We start from the raw sequence: 13,345 nt of genomic DNA, 5'->3' as shown, positions 1-13,345 counted from the left end.
CCTCCCCCAGCACATACAGTACAATAATGAGCCAAATAAATATTATCCACATAGGTATAATACATTATTTGGCCATTATTAAACACATTCAATACGGTAATAAAGTGATTTAAATTGTACTAACCTCATCAATAAGAAGTCTCCATTGCCAGCGTGGGAACTCCATCCCTACTCTGATTGGCTGCCGTACCATGTGAGCCCGGCCATGTGTCTTTTCATGACGTTTTCTTAAAGGCAATTGCAGCAAAGCCATTCTGATTGGCTGTGCTGTCATTGCCTTTAAGTGACGTCATCAATTTTTTTTACATCGGCCAAAACACATGGTTTTCACGGCCCAATCAGGGCCGTGGGAACCATATGACGACAAATGTGACGTCATAGGCCTTTAAAAGCCTATGGCGTCTCATTTTGAAGACAGACGCCGAGGAGGAAGGACCTCCTCCTGAAGATTGAAGACCTGGGCGTGGCACCGGACGCCAAGAAGACCCCGGAACAAGGTATTTTAATACAGATTCACATGGATTAAAACTAGAACAACCCTTGATTGTCATGTTGTATTATTTTAATGTTTAATTTTTAATGTTTTTTTATTTCATGGTTTCCTGTTCCTGGATTGTTTCGTGGATGGTGTCGTGGATGGTGTCGTGGATTGGTTCGTGAGTAAGCTGATCAACGGGAGTCGGTGGGGGCAAGTAATGGTAAGTTTAAGAAAGAAATGTATTGAATGTAACTGTGTTTTTTGTTGCTTTTTCATGTGTTCATTTTTTAAAATGCATATCATTTGTTGCCACTGTATGTATGTATGTATGTCTACATGTATATATACAGGGTAACAAATGATACTGTTGTTAAAGCTTGATATTCTGTATTGTTAATCATTGTGGCTATGCATAGATGTGTGGTAAATGTATTTTATTATTAGAGAGATGTAAGTTTTGGGCTTCTAGGCCGTACAGTAGGTTATGGAAAGCCTTGCTTTAGTATATTGTAATTGTTGGTGTACATTTTTCAATGTTTTGAAGTGGTTCTCTGTTATGATAGCTTTAGTTCATTGTGTAATTGGTATGGATGGTATTTTAATTGTTTAGGGATGTAATTGATGTGTGTTAATTCATTGATGGTGAGTTAATTGGATTAAATAATATACTTCTTGTGATGTATGGCGATTTGAGTGGGATTATTGTATTGTTAACATTGATTTGCAGCGTGTACATGTAGTTTACATGTTATGCTACATGTATACACTGTAAATGCAATGTTTTAAGAGGCATGTGAGCCTTCAGATTGAATGATTAAATGTGATTTGGTTAGGCAATTGGTTTTTAAATCATTGAGGATGTTATGCATAAATGTTGTTGGCATTGCAGGATGGCTTCACCCCTTAATTACCTTTCAGGTTAGTACCCGATAAGGTGATTAAGGGGTTCAGTGTTATGTTACTGGTATTCAAATGTTTTGGCAATTTATTATTTTGGCAACGGACACCAAGGATTATGCTGGCGATGGAGACTTCTTATTGATGAGGTTAGTACAATTTAAATCACTTTATTACCGTATTGACTGTGTTTAATAATGGCCAAATAATGTATTATACCTATGTGGATAATATTTATTTGGCTCATTATTGTACTGTATGTGCTGGGGGAGGGGGTATAGGCCCCAAGGGTATTTGGTAGTACTCCCCTGTGGATAGTGGGTGAGGGTGGTTGGGCCTCAGGGTTCGGGGGGTTAGTGGGAGAGGGTATGTGGGTGATGGTGGGTTAACCCCTTAATGACTGTAGCGGTTAATAACCGTTATGGTGATTAAGGGGTTAGGGGACATTACATAGAATGTTTTAATTATTGTGTCTGTTTTGCAGAAGCGGATGGGGCATGGGCAGGATGAAGATGAGGATGGCCTTCATCGTGGCAGCCGTACATGGGTGAGTGCTACATGTATTTAATGTCTTTATTGGTGTGTATGTATTGTAAATGGACAACTGCACTATTATCCTTTTGTGGATAATAGTCATTGTGCACATTACTATACAGTATGTTAGGGGGTATAGGTGTTGTTGGGTTTATATATATATATATATATAAATTTTTATTTATATATATATATATATATATATATATATATATATTTCTTTAATTATTTATTTATTTAGTTATTGTGGGGCTGGGGTGTGTATTTTTTTAATATTGTGGCTAGTGGGGGTGGGTGAAAGGGGTATTAGCCCCAACGGTGGTAGTTTATGGCTTGCGGGTGGGTAGCGGGAGGCCTTAACCCCTTCAGGACCGTAGCGGTATTAACTGCTACGGTCGTGAAGGGGTTAAGTGCCCCCGCAACCCCCCCGCAAGTCCTAAACTCACACCCAGGGCCAAATACCCACCTCACCCATCCCCGCTACCCACAATAATGCTGGCACGGTGGGTTAACCCCTTCATTGCCTTAGCGGTTAGCCGCTAAGGTAATGAAGTGGCTTTTAAATGCCTTTTTCCTGCCTCGGATGCATGCCGGGGGGCTCCGGTGCGGGTATCAGCTCCGGAGACCCCCGGCATCAATCACAGGCAGGAAAAAGGGCTGATTTTTTCTAAGTGTCGCCCTTGCCGATGCTTCTCCTTCAGCAAGTTGCCAACTTTAGTTGGTGGGCTGGATTGGCCATAAAATCTCCAATCTGGCCTGCCGATCAGCACCGAAAAGCTGATTGGGGCTTACTGAATTCAGGCGGGTTAAAAAAGTCCCGATAAGTGGCTTATCGGCAGCCGGGTGGCGAAAAAATTTTTTTCGGAAAAAAGTTGCCGATAATTCCCACTTATCGGGGCTTACTGAATCTGGAAGGGAAAAAATGCCGATAAACGCCTTATCGGGGCTTACTGCATGAGGCCCTATGTTACTTACCGACTCCCTCACAGTAATTTCATCACATTGTTAAAATAAATGGTATTAAGATGCCATTACTGTTTATTCAAGACATGCCTAACGTTACATACAGTTGTTAAACATGTATGCTGTAATGGAGGTGTGCAGCTGATTGTTCACATGTAATTTGTCAGGAATGCGCGCATGACCTACACTAATAGGTGTCTGTAATTAGAGGGACATGTTATAATTGTTACAATATTAACATACAGTAAGATTTAAATACTGAAATTTATATGAACACATTGTTACATATACGCAGGTAAAACCAAGACCAGTCAGAAGTCAAAATTGTGGGGCCAGATATGCTGAGCTGTCTCATCAGCTGGTGTCTTTCCAAGGACATCAGAGACGTGTAAAAAAAGATTTGGGGACATAAAACTTAGGCTCAAGAATAAGAATAGTTGGCCACAAGTGTGATTACTATTGTTTTCAGGTGATTGCCTAAATTGAGGACGTCAGCATTTCAGAATTTAACCACTACACTGCCATGTCCCAACCCAAAAATAATGACACACACTGTAATTGACAACAATATTATATTACATGGATTCACTCCTTCCATTGTCTCTCCCACATATACCCCAGAAAAATAAGGGGACATACATGAACCTCAGGGGACCATCATTGCCTTAGCGTGTAAATGAAGACATAAAAAAATTAATGATTACGTTTGCTTTAATAATACTCTCAATGAACATTTTTTTTTTTTAAATTCGGTGTCCACGCTCAAATCGTGTTATGAGCGGATCCGCGTTATAGCGGATCGCGCTATAACGGGGTTGAGCTGTATATATATACACATACATACATCATATCGCTTCATTCATGCACTACAATAGTTAATTTGAATAAAAACCAGTTACTTTGGGGTGCTGCATAATAATTTTTAAACTTTTGCAGATCCCCACCTCCTCATGTCGCAATGAATACATTTTAAAATAGTCAACCATGTTCTCATCCAGTTAGTTCATGCACTGTGGGAGCATAAAATCCGAACACATTCTCTTTTGTATTTTGACATTCAGAATTACATCACATTGATTAAAAGTTACAATTTTTTAGCTAATGCCACATGCTTTTAGGGATTCATTTTCAACCAAGATCTTCATGAAATTAGACATGGCAGGGGCATCTTCAATGCTGAGACGACCATATGAAACATATACATATATGATATTTCAAGCTATAGAATACCAGGAAGATAAGAGAGCTAAAGTCCGTGAAATTTATGATTCAACACAACTTATCCATTCAAGAATGCTTTATTCGAATAATACCACGTTTCGGACAGAGGTACTGTTGCTGGGAAATACTCCAATTATGTAAGCTTATGTTCGATCATGGCACATATCTTTGAGAAAAAAAAGTTTCTTCAGTTATCTATGTAAGAATTGACGTTCACAGAGTGGTGTCTCGTATCATATGCCAGCATAGTGCCTCGCACAATATGATTGGCAATACGGAGAAACCTACTATGGGAATGTGCAAAACTTTCCTGTCCAATACCAGTGTGCATGGGAAAACATTAGCCAAGATGCGTACCTGACTCAGCCCATGTACTGGGCAGAAAACGATGTGCCAGAACAATCCACCGCTGGCAACAAGATGTATATGCATCAGGATCCCATGATTGACTCAACCGTGGACGAACCGGATCTGCCTGCCTGGAACAATGGTTAACAGCAAGGACCTTGTTGACTTCTACAATAAAGGTAAATATTTTGTAATATGGCTTTAATTATTATTATTGCGAAGTACTTTATTACATATGAGAGCATCATCTGCATAACATCCATCACGCATGCGCTAAACTACACATATATGATGAAGTGTAGCATAGCAACAATTAGAATATATATGTGTAAAGCTGCATTTTAATATTCAGCGTAAAAAATAACATTTTAGATATTACATTATATATGTGCATCAATACAATCTGCACAATGACAAGTGATTAGCTCCATTATAGATTGATCCGTTCACCTACAATTGATTGCTACTATTCAGCATGTAATAATATCGATGCCGCGTCCTCATGTGACGTGGCTATGTGGTCATGTGACGATGCTGACTCACCACTATGAGAGGCTGCATTTAGACGCCCAGCGCAAGAGAGCTTGCGTGCGAATCTAATGATGGCCGCAGTGAAAGACGCTAAGAGCCATATAAAGATGAGCACCATTTTTTAACAGATATTATAATGTACAATTGTTGAAATTGCAAGGTTCTCTAAGCATACAGTATGTGTACCTTCAGCGTTAACCTCCAAAATAATGCATGCCTAATATTACAGCACACGCCTGCTTAAATAATCAAATTATTTTTGACCAACATTTTATGACTATGTTATTTATCTTTCAGACAACTACTTTTGACATCGACTGTCCTAACATATTATTTGACGTTTCTAAAAGAACAACTTGAACAAAATAATTTATAATGCTTTCAAACACTGTAGAGATGATTTAGACATTGATGCTTATTTCCACTATTGCTTCAATCTTTAAATCAATAAAACATAATATACGTAATTTAATAAAAAAAAATATGTACTCATAATGATAGTTTCATATATATTCATAAATAGATATGTTAATATGTAGTTGATTGTGACATGATATTTATATATAATTACACAAAAATATGTTATTAATGCACTGAGTATGTATATCAAGGATAATGTTGACACATTTTTCATTAGCTATATATTGAAATGTACAGTATATTAAATTTGGTGACATAAAATATACCAAGTACAGTATATACAATGTTTTGTCTAAAAACAGTACTGGGTGTTGAGAGAAATTGTGTTTTTATTTTGTAATATATCCATACCATAAATAATATTTGTATATTTATGGAAGGATAATTACTATGTTAAAATGTTTTATTTAAACATCTGTCATATGTACATTTATACAAACTAAAATACATTATATAAAGTATTTTACACACATCTCACGTCAACAACATTGAATGTCAAACTTGAAGGATGCTACGAATTAAACTGTTGTTACAATGTCATGCTTAATACATTGTATAATAACGTTTACTGTATACACGCACCATGACAATGCGCTGCAGGGTCACGTGGTCTGACGTCACGTGACCACATGCGTCATTTGATGCCGACAAAAGAGGTGAGGGGGCGCAAGCACGAGGGGGAGAAGGCAAGGGGGTCGCAACTTTAATAGTTTGTGCACCCTGGTATATATTATTATTAACAGATAGATGGTGGCCTACTTGAGAAATAGGTGGAGATGACATTCCGATGTGTCTCCACCCCACTGGCTGTCTGCTCATGATCACAGAAGACCCAAGAAAGTGATGAAATTGGATTGCAGGTTACAGAAGAAAAAAAAGAAGACAAAGACTTTGGATTTTTTTTTTACCTGGTTCCTGTTCGTGGATTGGTTCGAGAGCATGCAGTGTCCCTGGGATTCGGAGTGTGAAGACATCTAAAAGGTAAGTAAAAATATGGAATATGTTTTATTTTTCTTTTACAGGTTTTTTATTTTTATTTTGATTTAATTTTTTTGATGCCCATTCATTGCATTCTATTTAAGTATGTTTCTATGGATATACATACTGTATATACAGGGGAATGGTTGTTTGTGCAAATGCTTGTTTTTATGTATTTTAAATGTAGTTTGGTTGTTTGTTTATAAATGTTTGGGCAACATAATTTTTATTTTTATTTAGTAAGATGTAATTTTTAGTTTTTTTTTCAATGGTTTATTTCAGGGGAATGCTTGCTTTTTAATAGTGGCTTCTTTTTGGTAGTTAGATTTTGTGTGATGGAGGTTACTTTGAGCTTTCATTTATTTCATAATGGTTTTGTTTTGGTGTTTTCATTGAGGAATTTATTTTGGATTGGATTAATTGACTGGTGGTAATTTAGTTCTGTTTACTTCTTTATTTGTTTATCTGATTATTTGATGGCATTGGATCTTGTTTGTGATTGTTTCTTTTAGTTCCACCATTGACTGGCATAGTGTTAAATGATGCACAGATTATATGGGCATAATTTAACCATTGTGCCATTCAATTGTTTTATTGGCATTTGTTATATATTTAATTGGCTATGTGATGTGTTTTATTTTGCTATGTGCTGTATATTGTTTTGCTATGTGCGATTTGATTTTGCTGTTTAATGCTTTATATGTGGCTATGTAATGTTTTTTATTTGGCAATGTAATGATTTATATTTGGATATGTGATTTATTTGGGCCTGATTTTTTTTTAATCCTTCGCCATTAATTTTTATATTGGTCAATCATGCACATATTATTATGGGCATGATGTACCAATGAATGGATGAAGGATGGGTATAGTGGGTCCGGAGTGGGTGGTTAGGCCTCTCGGGTGGGTAGCAGGGCAGGGTGGGTTAACCCCTTAATTACTATAGCGGTTATTAACCGCTAAGGTGATTAAGGGGCTAGGGGACATTAGACTGTATTTATTATCTATTCTTGCTGGCATCGGAGGACAGGGACATGCAGTAAGCTAATGAGGCCACCCTTCACATTGCCAGGGGTAAGTTGAACGGTTTTATTTACTTTATTTATGCTTGCTAATGTTGTGATTAATAATGGTCAAATAATCTATTATCCATATTTGGATAATAGTTACTTTGTCCATTACTGTACTGTTTGTGTTTGGTGGGGGGTGGGGGATTGATTTAAATGTAGGCCATGTTTTATTTTTTGACAGACAGAATTGGTACCTCAGGCCTGCGAGGACCCACGGGGACCGTCCAATGACCCCCGGACGCCCACGGGATCCACCCGAGGACCCTGGACGCCCATGGGTACCACCTGAGGTCCCATGGGGGACACCTGCAGGAACGAACCGGGGGCTCCAAAGCTTTGGGGCCCTGTGGACCTGGATGGACTACCCGAGGGCCCCAGACCCACGTGGGAACCACCCGAGGGCCCCCAGTCCCCCATTGGAACTACCCGAGAGCCCCTAGACACCCATGGGGATGACCCAGGGACCCCAAGACAGCCGCAGGGACCACCTGTGGCCCCATTGGGGCCCACGGGGAATGCAGGTCCCACCTGGAGGCTCATGGAGCATAGCTGGGACCACTCGGAGGCCCCCAGACACCCATATGAACCCCCCAGGGTGCACTCTGGGGCCTGTGGACACCCATCGAGACCACTGGGACCCCCGCTGGCCTGGGGTATTAATCGTGTGCCAAATAATAAAGTGCAAGTCTTAGAGTATGGGGGGGCACAGGGGGAGGGTGGTGTATTGGCATTTATTAAATGTTGCAATGTTTATTGGGGGCCTAGGAGGTAGGTAGTGTGTATTTTTTGTATTGTGGGTAGCGGGGGTGGTTGAAGCGGGTATTAGCCCCAAGGATGGGTGTTTAGGCCTACTGGGTGGTAGCGGAAGGGGTTAACCCCTTCATTACCTTAGCGGTATTAACTGCTTTGGTAATGAAGGGTTTAAGTCCACCCACAACCCCCCCACAAGGCCTAAACACCCACCAAGGGCCAAATACCACCTTCACCCACCCCCACTATCCACAATAAGCCTGGAAACCCTTTAACCCCTTCATTGCCTTAGCGGTTAGCTGCTAAGGTAATGAAGTGGGCTGTAAATGCATTTTTCATACATCGGGGGTATGATGGCGGTTATATATATATATATATATATATATATATATATATATATATATATATATATATATATATATATTAATGGATTTCAGCTCAAGAGACCCCAGCATCAATCTGATGCATGCGAAAGGCCTGATTATTTTCTAACTGCCGCTCATCGCCAGTTTCTCCCCACCTTCTTGCTAACTTTTTGTGGCGGGACGATTGGGAGAGAAAATCACAATTCTAAAGTGGCGATCAGCTGCAATAAGCTGGTCAGGGCTACTAGAATACAGCGACTTGGAAAAGCTCGGCGATGAGCGGCGAAAAGTGGCTTAAAGGCAAGCGGTTGGCAGGTTTTTTTTTCGTGGGGAAAAAACAGCGATTTTTGCTCTTATCGCCAGCTTATCGGGGCTTACTGAATCCAGTAGGCAGTTTTGGTGAGAAGCTGGCGATAAGTGGCTTATTGCTGCTTACTGCATGAGGCCCAAAATGTGATGCAAAAATATTGAAATCTTTAATTGCTACTATGGCTAAAAAGGAAACAGAAGTTCCTTTTCTTTAAATTTACACGTGAAATGATTTATCTATCATAGCATGGTTCACTGAATCATTTCTTTAACAAATTCTAGTAGAGGAGCACACAATTGCATATTTCTATACTTTACAAAAAGGATAGATAACATGGCACTATTCTGTTTTTATTGTATGTTCATTTAAAGCAGATTGCACATTCAAACAGATCTGTTTTATTGCATCTGAAATTATGCTGTATACTATTGAAGATTTACTCTATCACTTTCGTTGTCTGAATTTATTATTGATTTTTCATTCACATCTGCTCTGCTGTTCAGTCTACTGAATTTAATGTTTTTTTTTGTTGTTCACATATGGATTTAATGTTAACAGAGACATGTCATTGCTACACATTCCTCTCTGTCAGCAGCTTTCAGAATGTAATTTTTCTATTTCTACACAACTGTGTTTATTACATTCCACTACCCAATGAAAATTGTTTATACAAAGACCTTTGTGTGATGTTCATCCTATGCAATGTATATTCCTCACAAGCAGAGATTGTTTTCTTTGATTGAGTCACTAACAAAATATGTCTAAAATTATATTTTTTCACAAATGTTTATAGTAATATATTTGTGTTTTGATTTCGAAGTTAATGTAAAAATCCAGTTCTTAATCACCTACCAACGCTTGCAATTTTGTGTGTCTTGGTGCACCAATGTATTAATCCAATTTTAATATGTTGTGTGGTAGAGATTGGTGAATCTGCCCAAAACCGTTTCCCAGATTTTCTTGTATTTTCCCCCCAAAATCCGTTTCGCATTGTCCACAAACGGATTTGGTCGTTTTTAATCCACACTGATACTCTCAAAAACTGCCATTGAATAAAACCTGTAGATGGATTTGTAGAATCCAATCCGCACATTCAGCAAATTGGTGGCAAATTGCTGAATTTGCGTATAGGATTCTGCAAATCAGTCCACAGGTATCGAAATTCATGGAGTGTATTGGAAATGATAATTAAACATCTGCAAAACTCGAATCGCCCTTTTTGATATTGAACCATTGAAATCCATGATACGAAGGAAATGGCCTATCCGCTGTGAATCATAATACAAAAAACAATTGATCCATCTCTATTGTGTGGTGCATGTATCACTAAGGAAAAAAATAAGACATGGGTTGTAGTTAGAGGGAGAGTTTGGAGGTTGTGGTTGCGCACATTTAAATTATATATATTAACAAATTGGAAGCATACAATATCTTTTGTGCATCCAAAATAAGTTATCATGCACTCCTATAATAGAATGGTAATGGCTGGTGTTATTGTCATAAGGATAAACAGCATAAAATACCCACAAGAATGAGGTACAGAGACAAAAGCACTCAGCAGTTCAAAATGCTGAGTGCTTTTGTCTCTGTACCTCTTTATTGTGAGTATTGTATGATATATATATATATGGGTGTTCACGGGTATGTAGCGCACATTCCCCCACCCTATGGGAGATATGGTGGCTACTGAATGTGTGTGGTGTGTTACCTGTGGCTCATAGGAGGCCTGAAACTCCGCTGCTGGGAGACTGGGGTGTACCTGATCCGTCTGGTGACAGCGCCTCCACCTGTGCGGGATCCTACTATGTTGGATAACCCCGTCACAGGACCCAATGCAATAATACACACACTGATATAGATAACAGTTTACTGCATGCTTATGAAAAAGGAATAACAATGTAACATCCACACCAAATAGGCCTCGAATGACCAAAACCCCTCAGTGCCCTCCAACACAGTGTCCACACCCTGATGGGATATTCCCCAAAGTACTGAGTTGCCCCTGGGCACCCAACCACCCTGGTGTCCACATGAGCCAACCCACCCAATGTGTGCCACAGTGCTGCCCACAACTGCAGTTTTATTGTTGATGCACTTGGTGATGTGATGATACCTGCCGGGTACTCCAGTACCCCGTAGCGCTGACTGAAGACCAGATGCTGTCTGGTCCCATGCCGTTGTCGTCAGTGAGTAGTCCACCTCCATGTGGGGTGGTATCTAGCTGGAGGGTCCCAACATAAAATAGTCTCTTTCTGTGTTGTGAACTGGTCTTAGACCACAAGATGCCAGGTCGCTGCCATGTCCTGGCTGTGTCCCTCATGCTTGATACTACAGGGGCAGTGTCCCTATCTGTCGGGCCTAGCTGGGGCCTCTGGCCTAGTTCAGGGGCCACAGACACCCTACACACAGACCCTACCCTCTCCTTGTCCCAGCTCCGACTGGCGTGCTCTCAGCATGCCAAATGTTACAATTCTGGTTGCAGGGGATTGCTGCAGCCCTATTGGATGAGCTTAGTCATCTGACAGGCAGCCCTATGGCCATCTGGGGGCTGAAGTCCCCATGGACCTAAGATGGCCACCATGCACTGCGTATGCGTGCGCCTCTCCCTAATGGCCGCCGCAACTTGGGACATACCTGCGCATGTATGGGACATCTGCGCATGCGCGTGCATAAACACCATGACGGCGCCTCCGGTGACTCAGTCATCCTGTGCAAGCTCCTTGCTTCTCTTGGTGGTTCCCCCGCTATGTGGAGGTAAGCGGGAACCAAGGGGGTGGGTACTGGGGGATGCCCAGAGGGGGACCTTGCCACATTCTCCCCCTAGTAAAAATACCAACGTTCCCACTTGGGAACAGCGTACACAACCACACAGATTATATTATAAAAATACATTGAAATATGTACAACTTACCACATTGACATAACTCTACATCAAGTTATATATTTCCGTGAACATCACAATGACAGATTTGATTTTGCTGCAAGACCACTGCTGAGCCTCAGTGTGGTGCCCCAAATGAATCATAGGCTATCCGGTTAGAAGGGTACCTAACACATTTGCTTCGACGAAGCCCTACTTCATCTTTCTCTGGGGAGTTGTGATCGTACTCTTGAGGCTCAGTCTCTCTCATCGGGGGTACTACGGTCTCTGTCATGTCTCTATGAGGTATAAAGAAAGGACTTCTGGGGTCCAGAGGAAGGCTCATTGGAGCCACCAGAGTAGGTGTCTGAGGCCTGGTCCATTATCCGTATCTCCTTCTGGAGGTGCTCCTTGACATTGGTCTGCATTACTATAGGGTCCTTCCATAGGATCCTCGGTTGTTTCAGTTACTGTTTCTTCAGGACCTTCTGGCTCACCAGCCAATGGTGTAGCCTCTGCCTCTGGTTCATCATCCCCCACTTGTGGGATAGGCAGAAGATGATTGCGGTGCCAGACTTTTACCCGGCCATCCATGTCTTTTATACAGTAGACCGGGAGGCACGGCACCTGTAATTCAACCTCGAATACCCCGTCGCGCCAATGGTCGGCCAATTTGTGTCTGCCGGGGATACTGAGGTCACGGAGGAGAACGGTGTCTCCAGGATAAATTTCCCGATGGCGGACCTTGTGGTCGTAGCGCCTTTTGTTATTGGCATTCAGATGAGCGGAAGCTTTCTCTGCTAGCTGGTAGGCCTGTTGTAGGCTTTCTTGAAGCCATTGTACGTATCTGAAGTCGGTAGATACCCTCTGAGGTACAGTATATCTACAGGAAGCCGTGCTTCTCGCCCGAACATTAGAAAGTAAGGAGTGAATCCTGTGGACTCGTGGCGGGTGCAGTTGTAGGCATGCACCAAAGACTCCACATGTTTACTCCACTCACTCTTCTGAGAGCCCTTTAGGGTGTTGAGCATGTCGAGGAGGGTACGGTTGAACCTCTCCGGCAGAGCATCTCCCTCTGGATGGTAAGGGGTCATTCTGAACTTAGTGATGTTGAGCAATTTTACCAGCTCCCGGATAAGTTTGCTTTCTAAATCCCGTCCTTGATCTGAATGTATGCGATTGGGTAGGCCATAATGTATAAAGTACCGCTCGCACCGAATCTTCGCCACCGTGATGGCCTTCTGGTCTTTAGTAGGGAAGGCTTGAGCATAGCGGGTGTAATGGTCGGTGATAACTAGCACGTTGCCTTGGGCATCTGGTTCGATACACAATGTCCATGCATACAAGGTCCAGAAGACCCGAGCTCAGGTGAGCCATTGGACCGACTCTGTTGGAAGAGACTTTTGTTGGATGCACTGTGAGCAGCAGCAGCAGTGGTGTTCTACCGACTCTCATGCGAGGACAGAAGAACCGGTGTCGGATTAAGCCGAAGGTCCTGTCCACGCCGAGATGGCTATGTTCATTGTGTAGTGATCTCAGGACCATACGTTGCAGGTTCCTGGGTAGAACCCCCTCCCCCCCCTCACCCCTCTTTTTCACCAACTGGTTGTGCTTAATATA

The 13,345-nt window shown here is 41.4% G+C and overlaps 1 long non-coding RNA gene across 2 annotated transcripts in view; it reads right to left on the bottom strand.

Moving 5' to 3' along the window:
* The window catches only part of LOC142486925 (uncharacterized), a 90,048-nt gene that overhangs the window by 31,237 nt on the left and 45,466 nt on the right, over positions 1 to 13,345 (bottom strand). For both annotated transcript variants that reach the window (XR_012799082.1, XR_012799081.1), the window contains exons 2-3: positions 6,301 to 6,366; positions 4,451 to 4,609 (exon numbers count right to left, since the gene is read on the bottom strand). This is a non-coding gene — a long non-coding RNA (uncharacterized LOC142486925). The remainder of the gene's footprint in view (positions 1 to 4,450; positions 4,610 to 6,300; positions 6,367 to 13,345) is intronic.

Source organism: Ascaphus truei, chromosome 2, assembly GCF_040206685.1.
Source record: "Ascaphus truei isolate aAscTru1 chromosome 2, aAscTru1.hap1, whole genome shotgun sequence".
In the NCBI taxonomy this organism is placed as follows: Eukaryota; Metazoa; Chordata; class Amphibia; order Anura; family Ascaphidae; genus Ascaphus; species Ascaphus truei.
The sequence above is the reverse complement of the archived record's forward strand: the minus strand, read 5'-3'. Positions and strand labels throughout refer to the sequence as shown.